Here is a 15,875-nt window from a genome sequence, read left to right as displayed (position 1 = left end):
AGTACATAGCGGAGGAAGAATTGAGACGCTTTTGGTACATAAACTCAACAAGTCATTACAAAGTTTGATATTTCACAAACCTAACGTATGAGCTTTTACCAATTCTCAACCTTCTATTTATCTAATGCATCCTTATATTATTCAAGTGGATATTTTTTTAGGGTACATAATAAGTCTAAAAACCATTGTCATTCTTTTCTTTTTGGGGTTTTGACGGATGTCGCCACTCGTTTGGGAAGCTGTTGCATACTCCCCAACAAATATTTTTCCCAAAAATTAAACTTATAGTCTCATCTTTATAATGTATAAAAACCATTGTCATTTTTGTGCCTAAGTAATAATATGTTTGTGTTTATTTTATAGGCATAATTTATTAGTTTCCTAGTGGCAATAACACTAGTAATACATATGGCTCACCCATATAAATCACACGTCCTAATTTGGATGAAAACAAATTAGGTTCCTCATAGGAGTTTATGATCTAACTTACATCAAACTCATGCTAGATTAAGTTAAATTAATACATTCAAAAAAAAGTTAGATTAATAAATATAATGATTATATATTTTTATAAACTTATTTAGTTATAACACGGCTGGGACTATTTAAAAAGTTTAGAACATATATAGGCCAACATAATTTTTTAGGTCATTTGCAGGTGTATACCCATTTAAAAAAATGTGACAGTTTCTCACAGTAAATAATTTTTTTGGATTCGAACTTATGTTATCAAAATTTACTTACATTTCACTTCACTAGACCAACATATTACTTAATCCCGTTTCTTTCTTTCTTTATAAGGCGATCCACTTTTTAGCACTATTTCCAAACATGCAGGCGGTTGTTGTCTTGAAATGGTACCCCCTCCATCCCTTTTATATTCAAGTATTGGTTAGAGTGAATTTGAACAAAGCTTTTTATCCAATAAACCAAAGTTGCTACTGGTGGAGGGGTAGTATGTGATCATTGGGGGTGCCTTCATCATAGTCTATTCAGTTAACCATGGAAAATGTTTCTAACTTTTAACAACACTGATTGTATATTTACCAAAAAACAACACTGATTATATGGAACTGTTTTCATGCAAAGCAAAACCTTCATCTAGATCCGGAGGTTCAGAGGATGTCGCCATAACAGTAAAAATTGAATTTTGTGTTAATATTTTATATTATATATATATATATCAATAAATACAAATGAGATATTTTTCTTCCATATTTTTTTTGGTCAAGAGATATTTTCCTTCATGAAAGTTTTTAATTTTCTCACAGGTATATACAGTATATAAATTTGTATCGAGTCAAATATAGAGCATTTTAACAAAAATGCCCTTTTTCAATCTCCACCATATCCACGGGTCGTCATTGGCAGTATCCATTATTAGGAATTGGGCCAATAAGAGCCAAAATAAGCCCATACTATTGTAGCCAATAGTGACTTAGACAAGAAAAAATAAGCTCAAGTTCTACTCTGAAACGGATAGTAAATTGTGATACATTGTGCATACAACATTTTACAGCAATCACATAGTTTAGGTTAGCAGGGCTTGCTGCTATTAGAGACTCCTGTGTCCTGATGCTTCAGCGATAATTCTTTAATAGCTGTATTAGAAGTACGAAAAAACACTTACTTTATCATTTTCTTTTCAACTCTTTCTACGAGTTGAAATTTAAGTGAGATTCACTAAAAATATGAGTCTCACTTTCAATTTAGTGAGACTCATATGAATTCCAACATGTCAATAAGAAAGAGTTGAAAAGTAAGTGTTAAAATAATTGTTGTTGTATCCAGGGGCGTATCCAGGATTTTCTTGTTGGGGAGGCAAAATATAAGACTAAAAAAATCTTCATTGAATATTGTATAAACTTTAAATTATAAAAGATTATTTAGTTGTTTTATATTTCAGCAATTTCTCTCTCGATCTATACAACTAATAAATTTCTGAGAAGATCATCTTCAATTTTGTTGCCAAGCCGAAGTCTTATCAACTTTCATTGCATTAAAAGATTGCTCTGTAGATGCTGTTGAAAGAGAGAATGTCAAAACAAGACGTAACAATCTAACAATAAGTGGAAATATTGTTGTTTTTTCAGTTTCAACTAACTTCTGGTAAAACTCGGATAAAATGAAAATATTTCCTAAATTAGGATCTCGGTAAACATCTGAATGATAATGTCTTAGTTGGAACGACAAATTCTCTTTTCTAGCTCGGAATAATCATCTGCATAAAACTTCTTAACAAACTTACAAATTTTCTCATTGCCAAATGATTCAAAATTTTCCTTAGGATCTAAAGCTGAACTAAATATGAGAAGTTCCACAACCTCTACATTAAATCTTATATTTAATTTATATAGTTGCAAATCAATTGCAAAATAAAATACATATATCATGTAATGATGTTCCATATATCTCCATCTTGTTTCTTATGAAGATCATTACCCATAAAATAAGGAGCTTTCATGTCAGGAACTTTAACTTGATGAGTCACAAAATGTTATAACATCTTCTATATAAAAATATCTATAGTCGATAAACATTTCAAAATTCTTGGGGGGGGCGATGGCCCCTGCCTGCCCCCCACCTAGATACGCCCCTGCTTGTATCTGTATCTTCTTAGGCCCAGTTTGGAAGAGCTTATTTGAGCTTATCTGACAGCATAAGCTCTTATGCCAGTGTTTGGGAGAGCTTATGCTAACAGCTTATGGTCTGCCATAAGCTATTTTCAGCTTATTTTCATAAGCTACTCAGGATAGTTATGAAAAACAGCTTATGCTTATATACAGCTTATTTTTAATTTATTTCAATAAATTTTTTGAAAATAGTTTATGAATAAGCGCTTATATCATAAGCGCTTATGACCATAAGCGCTTAATTAAGCTGTTTTTTCAAACGGGGCCTTAGTATAGTGAGCAAAATCATAAGTAGATGCAAGTATTCATGTGCTTTTGATGCTTTTTCAATTTTCATGCAGAAAAGTTGTGGCTTTAAGATGAACGCCATTGCTTCCAAATATAAAAAAATAAATCAAATTCTATAAAAAGGAGAGTGCAGAAAGAACACGGTCCCCTACACATATTTCATTTAGACATGTCAATTTGATAAGCATACAATTAGACCAAGCTTTAAAAAATCTATAATTTGTTAAGGGAAAATGTGAGTCCCGGGGGTCCAGATATGATCCATTAGAACATAAAATTCTCAGTATTAATTTTGGGTTCATTTAATTTGTGAAATGGTGCTATTAATCATGCATGTATCTAGAGGAATACTTTTACGTTAGATTTGGTCTACAATTTCAAAGTTATTTAAAGCCTAACATTGATAATACATGTCCTAGCCTTTACAAGCAAAATTAATAAGCTAAACTAGTCAAGGCATCAAGCAATTATGGTCCAAGACTCCAAGTTTGGTGATACTCATAGAGGTGCATGCACAAACCTTGCACACCAGCTATGATTAATGTTCATTTCCTTCTAGCCCACAAAATTATTACAAACATTTTATTTCTTTTTTATATATTTTGAAATTGTACTTTCGGCCGTTTAAAAAAAAGCTTGAAAAAATAATTGATGATATGAGGTTTGTCCTTTATTCTTATTTATTGCTATTGTCCATTGGAAATACTAACAACAATATTTGAAAGTTTTGCTTGTTGTGATACCTTAAGCTAGATTTAAGTGTGGTACCTAAAATAATGTGTATCAATAGAAAACATAGATGTTGTAGACACTAGGATTTTACCCGTGCGATGCACGGAACCTACTCATTTTATTTATTTAAATGGTTTGTTCTTAATACATCTTTGACTATGATATAAATCATTAAAAATATTGGAGCATCAGTTGAATATCAACCAATAAACGATTATCAAATATCAAAGACGACTTAATATATTTCCTTACGTGCATTCTTCAAGAGCATTAAGAAAATAATTCTCTGATGTATAAAAAAATGAGCATTTAGCATAATAAAACCCCCATGAGTGGCATCTTCATTAACATAATATATTTAGAAAATAAAATTTCATGTGATAAATTTATGCAAAAGAGGAGTAATTGTTAAAGAAATTCTGGAAATAAATGTAGAACATTGCAACCGCCATAGTTTAAACGATACATAGGAGGTCCAGTAGCTCAAATACATCAAACTTAACAGCAAAAACTTGAAATTTAACACTAAAATTTTTTATTCAATTTTTTTTGGGTGTTTTTTTTTAAATTCGTGTTATTAATTTAAAGATATTTTAAAGATTAAAAGAAAAAAATTTATTTTAGATATAAGAAATCATAAATTTTTAAGTTTTTTTTGTACTATATGTTTATTTTGTTTTTGAGTTGCTATTTTTTTTTATCTTTTGTATTCGTTTTTGTTTGTCACATGAATTCGTTAAAAACCTGTGTTATTTTTGTTATGTTTATTAAAAGATAAGTTATGAATTAAGATAATAAAATAAATTTTAGATATAGTAAAACAAAAATTTGTAAGTTTTTTTGCTTGATTGATGGTCATGTCAAGTATAACACTTTTTTGCATCTGGAACATTGAGAATAATGATTGCCCTGATGATTTTTCTGAAATAAAGAAAATAAACTGTGAAAAATAATATGAAGTTATAATATGTAACCACTAAGTTTTCTAAATGCATAAATAATCTTTCAAATTCTGACATAAAGTAGGTTAAAGTGTGTTGAATTCACCTCTTTATTTAAAATTGTGTAACTGGTAACCAACTATTCAAAACAATTTAATATCCACTTGCGTGTTTTTCTGAAATTCTATGGCAGTCATTTGCTCTTACTTTTTATAACATATTAATGGATAATAAGAACCAAGGGAGATAGTTTTGAAAAATCCGGCAGGTTCTAAATGCATAATAACAATCTTTCAAATTATGTCTTAAATTGGCTTGAAGTGTATTGAATTCACCTCTTCAACTGAAATTCTGTAATTGGTAAATAACTATCCAAAATAATTAATTCTCCACTTGCATGAGTTTACGGATAGTAGTGTGATCTATACATTCACATTTCATATGGCCAGCTGTAAGACCTGGATTTTCAGAACAAGCTAATTTCCGACTCACGCGTAGAATCAGTGTAAGCGTGACAGGAGTTTGATATTTGAGAAAGATTAATGAAGAAGAAAGTTCAGGAATTGCTTGAGGAATGTTGCGTAGTCATTTTAGGAATTAGAGCGAGTCGTCTGCACACCCGCCTTATGGCAAGCGTGTCCAGAATAGGCTAATTTCGCTTTAGAGCAACGTTTTAAGTGAGATTTCGAATCCTTGGAAAATTTAAAGATTTTCTTTATTTTTCCTTCGACCAGCGTTTCATTTCGGAACTCTAGACTGTACGCACGATAGTACTCACTTTTCGGAAGTCCGACGACGCTAATTTCCTTGCTTCGAAACCCTAGATTCGAGCGATGGATGAAGGCTTTTTCTATTCGGGACTTCTAACGAAGTTTCCATCCGCGTTACCAGATTTGTTTCGACATTTCCAATCTTTCTTCAGAAGGAAGTTTTGTCGTCTGAGCATCACAGCAAAAAGTAGTTTAACGGGACAGATTAACTTACACTGCCTTTGGGATTTTTGATATCGTTTTTCCCAAATCATAGATAATTGTTTTGAGTTCTGGAATTCTGACGCCAGAATCTCTCTTAAAATTCCTCGGTGGACGTGCTGCAAAAATCGGAATCGCGAAATTTTCATTTTCCCGCGATTTCACCTGCCTATAAATAGCTCGAAAAAGCAAAATCTCTTCATTCTCACCCATTCAAGGCCGCGAGCAAGGAGAGAGGAGGAGAGGAGAAATTTTCGCGAAAACTTGACCAATCTTCGTGCAGTTCGTCCCTACTTCTAGGTATTGAGGTAACTAGCATGAATCCTACCTCTGTTTACTGTTTCTGTTGCGTTTCTGAAGTCGTTTCTATGCTCACAGTTTTGAGCTTTTTCTAAAATTGTCCGATTTCCTTGATTTCTTGGTTGGGTTATGTTCCTTATGTTCCCATGAGTCTAAAACCTCTGTCAGTAATCGCCGAATGCGATTCAGTTGTCCAAGATCTGAAAAATTGATTCAAAACCCCATTAGTCGCACATTTCGAAACTTTATTGTCGAAAAGCTGTAATCTGACTTCGTGCCTTTAGGATTTGTTGTCACGGATGTCATGAGGATCAATGCTGTCAAATTTGTTTTCCGAACTGATAACTTTGAAGTTTTGAGCCTTTATTTTGGACCAAAATGCCCCTGGATAGTCGTATTTCGACTCGATTGTCCGAAAATTGTTCCGACAATTTCTTTGCCTTAGTTTTACCCTAAAACTACCTTGTGAATTGATTTAGATCGAAGAAAAAGTTCGAAAACCCTATTTTCCATAGTGGCCGAAACCTTATTGCTTGGGTACCGTGTCCAAAAATAATTTTTGGGTCTCTATGACCTGAGCCATTGCGTAGCTCTTTCAATTGTCGAAATTTTGGCGCCGGTTTCGTGTCATTCTGAGTTCTGTAGCTCGAGTTATGCTCGTTTTAGCGAACGAAGTCTCCGTTGTCAATTTGTGCCTAAATAGAAACTCTGAAGCTTTAGAGGCTTTCTTTACGATTTCGATTAGTATTAGTAGATCGTGTTGCTCCTAGTGAAGCTTGTGTTGATGATTGTGTTTTCTTTGTTCTAGGTTCGCAATTTCCATGCCCAACTTCTACTCACGAAGGTAAGGGTAACTCGGTTTTAGAGCGTCTTTGAGTCTTGCATGCTTTTATCGCACTGCCTGTGTTTGAGATGAAGATGTTTATATTGATTGGCAGATGATTATGATTATTATGCTGAATTTGGAAAATGTTTTCTGAGAGGCTTCGGCCGTTTACTGGTTTCTGTCGTTACTGCTTCCTAGTGGATGGAACATGTGGTTACTTTGGATTGGTCCTTGGGTGGGCTTTGTTATTGTCTGACTTGGCATATAGGGCTTGAGTCAAGTGGCGATGAGGAGGTGTGTCCTATCATTGTCCCATCTTGCGAGGTGCTAAGTGGCGATCAGGAGGTGTGTCCTATGATTGTCCCGTCTTGTGTGACGTTAAGTGGCGATTAGGAGGTGTGTCCTATGATTGTCCCGTCATGTATGACGTTATAAGTGGCGATGAGGAGGTGTGTCCTATCATTGTCCCGTCTTGAGAGACGATATTGATCGATCCATTTTGTTAGCAGCATATAGTTGCATTATAGGGAACTAACACCTGACCCTATGTTGTTGGATTTTCGTATTGGTTTATTGATATCTGATTTGATGTTACATTGTTTAGGTTATTATTATCTGAGTCCGATTTATGTTTAAGTTGTTGATATATGAGTTGAGTTATGTTGCTAGTTATTTACCATGCCAGGTAATTAAATTCGAACAGCATGATTTTTCTCTTTTATACATGGTAATTGCATGGAGTTAACCCTTTCTATTTGCTACTTGTTGTTTGGGCGCTTAACGCTATTAGGCGATGGAGATCCTTCCGCCGAGGCATAGCTACTCGAGTTGGAGATCGAGTTGTAAGCGGTGGAGTAGAGGTATGAGAAGCAGCTTTGCTTCTCTTCTTGTGGATTATGTTGGAGTCTCTTTTACTTTATGAGAACTCTGTTATTAAAGTCTTGCTTCCGCCACTGTTAAAGTGCGCATGTTTATTCTGAACCTTACTTATGGTATTGTAAACTATTATTACTGTATATCGGGAAACAAGTTATCTAAATAAAGTTATGGTATGTTTCCAACCTTTTAGCCGAAGTGTTTAGTTGTTTTACAGAAAAAAAATTCCCTTGGTTTTTAGGGATTGCAGATTGGTCCTTAGACTTTGTTAGGTTACTAATGTGACTCCTCAGTTGAGAAATTGGGGTGTTACAATTGTGGTATCAGAGCTTTGGTCTAGAAAACCAGAGCTTTTGGGTAGAGTGCCTGCTTAAGATGTTTGAACTCTGAGACCGATTGATGGGGTGTCAATCGGAGGAAGAGTGTGCTTGATTACTGTTTATATAGATTATTTTTGAAGGTTATTCGTAAGTGAATAACCTTATGCTAGTTATTGTTAATTATACATTTGATATAAGTATATACATAGTTAGTTATTATAGAACTTTGTGTTGTTCTGGCATGAGTATCTGTTGTGGTCTTTGACTGTTCATGAGAACAGGAACAGGAGGTTTCCACAACCGATCGAGACTCAAGGTTCAGACAGCATGAATCCGATGGAGCAAGCTATTGCTAATATGACTGCCCTTATGGCACAACAAGTTACTAACACTGCTGCAAGGGAGGAAGCTGAAGCTCAACGTGCTGCTACTGCTGCTTTGGTGGCTGCACAAAACCAAGCTGAAGAGAATGCTCGCCGTGTTCAGCGGGAGGAACGTGAATTAGCTGCTGCTCAGACCAGGGGTCTGAATGATTTCAAGCGTCAGGATCCGCCGAAGTTCTCTGGGGGCTTCGATCCGGAAGAAGCTGACTTATGGCTCCAAGAGTTGGAGAAGATCTTTACCTTCTTGCGTACAACTGCAGAGATGAAAGTTGATTATGCAACCTACCTGCTAACGGGTGAAGCTGAGTATTGGTGGCGTGGGGCTAGGGCTATGATGGAGGCTGACCATCAAGCCATCACTTGGGAGTGTTTCCGTGGAGCTTTCTTGGACAAGTACTTTCCTAGAAGTGCTAGAGCCGCTAAGGAAGCACAATTTCTGAGACTCCGTCAAGGAGGCATGATCGTTGTTGAGTATGCTGCAAAGTTGGAGTCGTTGGCTAAACACTTCCGTTACTTTAGAGGACAGATTGATGAAGGCTACATGTGTGAGCGATTCATTGAGGGGCTGTGTTATGAGCTGCAGAGGGCGGTGCAACCGCTAGGACTGAATCGCTACCAAGTGCTGGTGGAGAAGACCAAGGGGATTGAGGCCATTGATAATGCAAGGGGCAAATTCCAAGGTCTGAACAAGCCTTACCAAGGAAGTGGAGGTCCGGCTAGGACTAACCAAGGAAGAGGTGACAAGGGTAGGCATTTCCAGAAGAAGCCGTATGTTCGTCCTCAGGGTAGGGGGACAACTTCTGGGTCCTTTTATCCTACTGGTGGAAATGCAATTGCACTAAGAACCCCATCTGGGAATCGGGAGGATGTGACTTGCTTCAGGTGCAACAAAAAGGGGCACTATGCCAACCACTGTTCTGAGAGTCTTGCGGCGTGTTGGAACTGCAACAAGCCAGGCCACACTGCTGCAGAGTGCAGGATTCCTAAAGTTGAGGCTGCTGCAAATGTTGCTGGGGCTAGGAGGCCTACTGCTGGTGGAAGGGTCTACTCGATCAGTGGAACTGAAGCTGAGGAAGACGATGGTCTGATCCGCAGTACCTGCGAGATTGCGGGTAATTCCCTTATCGCGCTATTTGATTCTGGTGCTACGCATTCATTTATAGATATAGCTTGTGCGGCAAGGTTAAAGCTAGAAGTGTCAAAGCTACCGTTTGACTTGACAGTGTCTACCCCTGCATCTAAGAGTCTAGTAACTAACACTGCATGTCTGGAATGTCCTTGGATGTACCTAGATAAGAAGTTTGTAGCAAACTTAATCTGTTTACCTCTCAAGGGATTGGATGTGATCATAGGCATGGATTGGTTGTCCCACCATCATGTTCTTCTTGATTGCGCCAATAAGGTAGTTATCTTTCCCGATGCTGGACTCGCTGAGTTCCTGAACTCGTACTTTTCAAAGCTTTCTTTGAGGAAAGGAGCTTTGAGTTCTCTCATGTCTACAACCGTGGTGGAAGCTAAGGAGAATGGAGTACACGGAATTGCTGTTGTGCAAGATTTCGAGGATGTGTTCCCCGAAGACGTACCTGGAATACCTCCGGTCAGAGATATGGAGTTCACAATTGATATAGTCCCAGGCACTGGACCTATATCAATCGCACCGTATCGTATGGCACCGGCAGAACTGACTGAGCTGAAGAGTTAACTCGAAGATTTAACCAAGAAGGGGTTTATCCGACCTAGCGTTTCTCCGTGGGGAGCGCCAGTGCTGCTTGTGAAGAAGAAAGACGGAAGATCGCGACTTTGTGTGGATTATCGACAGTTGAACAAAGTCACGATAAAGAACCGTTATCCGTTGCCAAGGATTGACGATTTGATGGATCAGTTGAAGGGTGCTGCTATTTTCTCGAAGATTGACCTGAGATCGGGATATCACCAGATTAGAGTCAAGGATGAGGATATTCAAAAGACGGCGTTTAGGACACGCTATGGGCACTATGAGTACTTGGTGATGCCGTTTGGAGTTACGAATGCACCAGCTGTATTCATGGACTACATGAATAGGATCTTTCATCCATTCTTGGATCGCTTCGTTGTGGTGTTCATCGACGACATCTTGATCTACTCGAGGAATCGTGAAGAACACGAGGAACATCTACGTCAAGTATTACAAGTTCTTCGGGATAAGGTAATGTATGCTAACGCGACAAAGTGTGAATTTTGGCTCGAAGAAGTAAAGTTTTTAGGACATGTCATCTCAAAGGAGGGTATTGCTGTGGATCCCAGTAAAGTGGAAGCGGTACTTGCATGGGAGCGTCCTAAGACTGTGACAGATATAAGGAGTTTCATCGGTTTAGCTGGATATTACCGACGATTCATCGAAGGTTTTGCTAAGATTGCAGGACCATTGACGAAACTCACCCGGAAGAACCAACCTTTTGCTTGGACAGAGGATTGTGAACAGAGTTTCCAAGATATGAAGAAGCGTTTGACGACCGCGCCAGTTCTGACATTACCACAAGAGAAGGAACCCTACGAGGTTTACTGCGATGCTTCGTACCAAGGTTTGGGTTGTGTGTTGATGCAACACCGAAAGGCTGTGGCTTATTCTTCAAGGCAATTGAAGATACATGAACGGAACTATCCTACGCACGATTTGGAGTTAGCGGCTGTGGTATTTGCGCTCAAGATTTGGAGGCACTATCTTTATGGGAGCACTTTCACTGTTTTTAGTGATCATAAGAGCCTGAAGTACCTGTTCGATCAGAAGGATCTGAATATGAGACAAAGGCGTTGGGTGGAATTCATCAAGGACTATGATTTCACTTTGTTGTACCACCCAGGAAAAGCAAATGTTGTAGCAGACGCACTGAGTCGCCAGACAATTCATGTTTCATCGTTGATGATTAAGGAATTGGAACTTATCGAGACTTTTCGCGACCTCAGTTTGGGTATGCAAGTGACACCTGGAAAATTGAGCTTTGGGATGGTGACGATCACTAGTGATTTTCTGAACGAGATCAAGGTGAAACAACTGTTAGATGAGGAGCTGATCGAGAAACGGAACTTGATCATTTTGGGAAAAGCGCCGGATTTTGAGGTAGGAACCGACAACATTCTGCGTTGCAAAGGACGTGTCTGCGTACCATTGGACATGGAGTTGAGAAGGATGATTCTTGACGAAGGTCACAAGAGCAGATTGAGTATTCATCCGGGATCGACAAAGATGTATCAAGATCTAAAGTTGAATTTTTGGTGGCCAGGAATGAAGAAGAATGTAGCAGAGTTTGTGGCGGCATGTCTGACATGTCAGAAGGCGAAGATAGAACATCAAAAGCCTGCGGGTATGTTACAGTCACTTGATGTGCCGGAGTGGAAGTGGGACAGTATCTCTATGGATTTCGTGGTAGCTTTGCCAGCTACGAGGAAGAGATTTGATTCCATTTGGGTCATTGTGGACCGTCTGACGAAGTCAGCACATTTCATACCGGTGAAGACCACGTTCAATGTGGAGGCACTTGCAAAAGTGTATGTCGCTGAGATTGTACGACTTCATGGAGTACCATCGAGTATTGTTTCTGACAGAGATCCGAAGTTTACTTCGCATTTCTGGAAGGCGTTGCACGAGGCGCTTGGGACGAAGTTGAGGTTGAGCTCTGCCTATCACCCTCAGACGGATGGACAGACAGAGAGGACAATACAGTCATTGGAAGACTTGCTGCGAGCCTGTGTTCTGGATAGTCAAGAAAGCTGGGATGAGCTGTCGCCGTTGATCGAGTTTACTTATAACAACAGTTTTCATGCTAGTATTGGAATGGCACCTTATGAGGCTTTGTATGGGAGGAGATGTAGAACTCCTTTATGTTGGTTTCAAGATGGCGAACATCTTCTCGTTGGACCTGAATTAGTACAACAAACTACTGAGAAAGTGAAGCAAATACAAGAGAAGATGAGGACGTCACAGAGTCGACAGAAGAGTTATGCTGACACACGACGGAGAGAGTTAGAGTTTGAGGCGGGAGACCATGTGTTTCTTCGCGTGACACCAACTACCGGAGTGGGAAGAGCGATAAAGTCGAGGAAGCTGACACCGAAGTTCATTGGACCGTATCAGATTATCGAGCGAGTCGGTAAAGTAGCTTATCGGATTGCGTTGCCACCTTTTCTTTCCAAGATTCATGATGTGCTACACGTGTCACAATTGAGGAAGTATATTCCTGATCCCTCTCACATCATCAAGGAAGATGATATTCAGCTTAGAGACAACTTGTCTTTTGAAGTGGCACCAATGAGGATTGAGGAACATAGGATCAAGCAGTTGTGGAACAAGCAGGTTCCTCTGGTAAAAGTGATTTGGAACCAAGTCACGGGCGATGCTACTTGGGAACTAGAAGAGAGGATGAAGGAACAGTATCCGGAACTCTTCACTGAGCCTTAAGTTTCGAGGACGAAACTTTCTTTTTGGGGGGTAGTATTGTAAGACCTGGATTTTCAGAACAAGCTAATTTCCGACTCACGCGTAGAATCAGTGTAAGCGTGACAGGAGTTTGATATTTGAGAAAGATTAATGAAGAAGAAAGTTCAGGAATTGCTTGAGGAATGTTGCGTAGTCATTTTAGGAATTAGAGCGAGTCGTCTGCACACCCGCCTTATGGCAAGCGTGTCCAGAATAGGCTAATTTCGCTTTAGAGCAACGTTTTAAGTGAGATTTCGAATCCTTGGAAAATTTAAAGATTTTCTTTATTTTTCCTTCGACCAGCGTTTCATTTCGGAACTCTAGACTGTACGCACGATAGTATTCACTTTTCGGAAGTCCGACGACGCTAATTTCCTTGCTTCGAAACCCTAGATTCGAGCGATGGATGAAGACTTTTTCTATTCGGGACTTCTAACGAAGTTTCCGTCCGTGTTACCAGATTTGTTTCGACATTTCCAATCTTTCTTCAGAAGGAAGTTTTGTCGTCTGAGCATCACAGCAAAAAGTAGTTTAACGGGACAGATTAACTTACACCGCCTTTGGGATTTTTGATATCGTTTTTCCCAAATCATAGATAATTGTTTTGAGTTCTGGAATTCTGACGCCAGAATCTCTCTTAAAATTCCTCGGTGGACGTGCTGCAAAAATCGGAATCGCGAAATTTTCATTTTCCCGCGATTTCACCTGCCTATAAATAGCTCGAAAAAGCAAAATCTCTTCATTCTCACCCATTCAAGGCCGCGAGCAAGGAGAGAGGAGGAGAGGAGAAATTTTCGCGAAAAATTGACCAATCTTCGTGCAGTTCGTCCCTACTTCTAGGTATTGAGGTAACTAGCATGAATCCTACCTCTGTTTACTGTTTCTGTTGCGTTTCTGAAGTCGTTTCTGTGCTCACAGTTTTGAGCTTTTTCTAAAATTGTCCGATTTCCTTGATTTCTTGGTTGGGTTATGTTCCTTATGTTCCCATGAGTCTAAAACCTCTGTCAGTAATCGCCGAATGCGATTCAGTTGTCCAAGATCTGAAAAATTGATTCAAAACCCCATTAGTCGCACATTTCGAAACTTTATTGTCGAAAAGCTGTAATCTGACTTCGTGCCTTTAGGATTTGTTGTCACGGATGTCATGAGGATCAATGCTGTCAAATTTGTTTTCCGAACTGATAACTTTGAAGTTTTGAGCCTTTATTTTGGACCAAAATGCCCCTGGATAGTCGTATTTCGACCCGATTGTCCGAAAATTGTTCCGACAATTTCTTTGCCTTAGTTTTACCCTAAAACTACCTTGTGAATTGATTTAGATCGAAGAAAAAGTTCGAAAACCCTATTTTCCATAGTGGCCGAAACCTTATTGCTTGGGTACCGTGTCCAAAAATAATTTTTGGGTCTCTATGACCTGAGCCATTGCGTAGCTCTTTCAATTTTCGAAATTTTGGCGCCGGTTTCGTGTCATTCTGAGTTCTGTAGCTTGAGTTATGCTCGTTTTAGCGAACGAAGTCTCCGTTGTCAATTTGTGCCTAAATAGGAACTCTGAAGCTTTAGAGGCTTTCTTTACGATTTCGATTAGTATTAGTAGATCGTGTTGCTCCTAGTGAAGCTTGTGTTGATGATTGTGTTTTCTTTGTTCTAGGTTCGCAATTTCCATGCCCAACTTCTACTCACGAAGGTAAGGGTAACTCGGTTTTAGAGCGTCTTTGAGTCTTGCATGCTTTTATCGCACTGCCTGTGTTTGAGATGAAGATGTTTATATTGATTGGCAGATGATTATGATTATTATGCTGAATTTGGAAAATGTTTTCTGAGAGGCTTCGGCCGTTTACTGGTTTCTGTCGTTACTGCTTCCTAGTGGATGGAACATGTGGTTACTTTGGATTGGTCCTTGGGTGGGCTTTGTTATTGTCTGACTTGGCATATAGGGCTTGAGTCAAGTGGCGATGAGGAGGTGTGTCCTATCATTGTCCCATCTTGCGAGGTGCTAAGTGGCGATCAGGAGGTGTGTCTTATGATTGTCCCGTCTTGTGTGACGTTAAGTGGCGATTAGGAGGTGTGTCCTATGATTGTCCCGTCATGTATGACGTTATAAGTGGCGATGAGGAGGTGTGTCCTATCATTGTCCCGTCTTGAGAGACGATATTGATCGATCCATTTTGTTAGCAGCATATAGTTGCATTATAGGGAACTAACACCTGACCCTATGTTGTTGGATTTTCGTATTGGTTTATTGATATCTGATTTGATGTTACATTGTTGAGGTTATTATTATCTGAGTCTGATTTATGTTTAAGTTGTTGATATATGAGTTGAGTTATGTTGCTAGTTATTTACCATGCCAGGTAATTAAATTCGAACAGCATGATTTTTCTCTTTTATACATGGTAATTGCATGGAGTTAACCCTTTCTATTTGCTACTTGTTGTTTGGGCGCTTAACGCTATTAGGCGATGGAGATCCTTCCGCCGAGGCATAGCTACTCGAGTTGGAGATCGAGTTGTAAGCGGTGGAGTAGAGGTATGAGAAGCAGCTTTGCTTCTCTTCTTGTGGATTATGTTGGAGTCTCTTTTACTTTATGAGAACTCTGTTATTAAAGTCTTGCTTCCGCCACTGTTAAAGTGCGCATGTTTATTCTGAACCTTACTTATGGTATTGTAAACTATTATTACTGTATATCGGGAAACAAGTTATCTAAATAAAGTTATGGTATGTTTCCAACCTTTTAGCCGAAGTGTTTAGTTGTTTTACAGAAAAAAATTCCCTTGGTTTTTAGGGATTGCAGATTGGTCCTTAGACTTTGTTAGGTTACTAATGTGACTCCTCAGTTGAGAAATTGGGGTGTTACACCAGCGGTCACAGCTTAGGCATTTGTCTGCTGCAACGGTTCCTCTCATCTTAACAGCCATGCTTGCCAAGAGGAGTGTTTACTTGGAGAAGCTTTCGCATGCAAAGTCCATCTAACACATACAGTATTTCCCGGGCTACAGTCAAAGAAGGGATTTGATAATGTGTATGTTGAGGAGTTTCAATTATGTCATCTTTCTTTTCCTGCAGAAGAAAAAATAGAAAGCTTAAACTACTAAAGGTAGGTTTGTAGTAAAAAGCTTATTTAGTTTGCTAGAGATTATATGTTCAAACTATGC

This window comes from Lotus japonicus, chromosome 1, assembly GCF_012489685.1.
Source record: "Lotus japonicus ecotype B-129 chromosome 1, LjGifu_v1.2".
In the NCBI taxonomy this organism is placed as follows: Eukaryota; Viridiplantae; Streptophyta; class Magnoliopsida; order Fabales; family Fabaceae; genus Lotus; species Lotus japonicus.
This window is presented reverse-complemented; position numbering follows the sequence as displayed.